Source organism: Belonocnema kinseyi, chromosome 1 (assembly GCF_010883055.1).
Source record: "Belonocnema kinseyi isolate 2016_QV_RU_SX_M_011 chromosome 1, B_treatae_v1, whole genome shotgun sequence".
NCBI lineage: Eukaryota > Metazoa > Arthropoda > Insecta > Hymenoptera > Cynipidae > Belonocnema > Belonocnema kinseyi.
In genome coordinates this window covers 114,728,227-114,729,882 of record NC_046657.1, presented here as the reverse complement: position 1 = coordinate 114,729,882, position 1,656 = coordinate 114,728,227, and the positions used below count along the sequence as shown (strand labels likewise).

At 25.4% G+C, this 1,656-nt stretch overlaps 1 protein-coding gene across 1 annotated transcript in view; it reads left to right on the top strand.

The window, feature by feature from the left end:
* The window catches only part of LOC117168362 (probable helicase senataxin), a 45,264-nt gene that overhangs the window by 30,447 nt on the left and 13,161 nt on the right, over window positions 1-1,656 (top strand). The window lies entirely within an intron of this gene.

Genomic DNA, 1,656 nt, shown 5'->3' with positions numbered 1-1,656 from the left:
TTTTTCCTGCATATCACCGTTCACATAAATCCCCACTACCTTCCACTTCTCTCCTCCCATCATAGCCTCTTCTACTATTACTCCTTCTTTTTGTTCATTCCTTACTCCCATCACCATTCCTCCCATTGCCCTGCCTCAAATTTCACCACAATATCAGAAAAACTCAGCATCCACAATTCCCACTACTTTACACTTTCATGCCGGAAACGGAAGTCCAAAAATGATGTTGTTTGTTCATCTTTTTTTTTTTTTGTAACAAAATTATCGTTTTGGTTGAAAATTCATCTCTTTGGTTTCAAATATACCTATTTTGTTGCAAATTCGTCTGTCTCGCTTGTTGAAAAATGTACTACTTTGTTAACATTTTTATGGGTTAAACTTCAATTTTTTTATATGACAATTTAATTATTTAATTTTTGGTTTAATATTTATATTATTTTAGTTGAAGATTCAACTATTTAGTTGGATATTTCTTTTTTTTTCATTTGAAAATTCATGTACTTTCTTGAAGATATGTCTGTTTTGGTTCAAAATCTTTACTTTTTAGATGAAAATTCATCTCTTCGGTTTCAAATTGCATTATTTTGTTAAAAATTAATCTTTTGTAGCTAAAAGTTCATGTATTTTGTTAAAATGGCATCTCTGTTTTAAAATTAAACAATCTGGTTGAAAATTCGTATTTTTGGTTTAAATTTCGTCTATTAAATTTTTCATTAACAATTCATCTTTTGGGATAATAAAAACTTTACTATTTGGTATAAAATTAACTTTTTTTGTTGTCGAAAAATTGCGTCTCTTGGTTAAATGTAACGGTTTTTAATTGAAAATAAAAATATTTTTTAGTTGAAATATGAACTGTTACATTTTTTTAAAAATTCATCTTTTTTCGTTCAAAAATATTTTTTCAATTGAAAACAAAATGATGTGTTTTGTTCAAAGATCGTCTTTTTTTGGTAAAAAATTATCTTTTTGGTTAAAAATTCATCTCTTTGGTTTCAAAATGATTAAACATTTATATTTTTTCGTAGAAGATTCAAGTATTTGGTTGGATATTTCTTTTTTTTTTATTTGAAAATTCACGTATTTTGTTGAAGATATGTCTGTTTTGGTTGAAAACCTACTCTTTTTTACTTAAAAATTAATCTTTTGTAGATAAAAATTTCTGTATGTTGTTAAAATTTCATCTCTTTGTTTTCAAATTAAACAATATAATTGAAAATTTGCCTATTACAATTTTCATTGACAATTCCTTTTTTTTTTTTTTTGATAAGAACTTTATTAGATTGGTTAAAAATCTACCTTTTTTTGGTTAAAAGTTCGATTTTTTGGCTTGAAACTTCAAAAATCTGGTTGATTTCTTATTGCTGTCTTTACTTCGAATTCAACTATTTGTTTGAAAAATTGTTTTTTGGGTAAATCCAACTGTTTTTTTTTATTTAAAAGAAAAATCTTTTTTTGATTGAAATATCATCTATTACATTTTTTTGGGGTAAAAGATCATCTTTTTGGTAACGTATGTGCCTATTTTGTTGCAAATTTGCTTCTCTCTTGTTCAAAAAAATTAACTATTTTTTAAACGTTTTGTTGGTTCTTCTAAAAACCTCAGTTTTTTATTAAAAAGCGTAACAACTATCACTTGAAAGTTAAGAAGTTTTA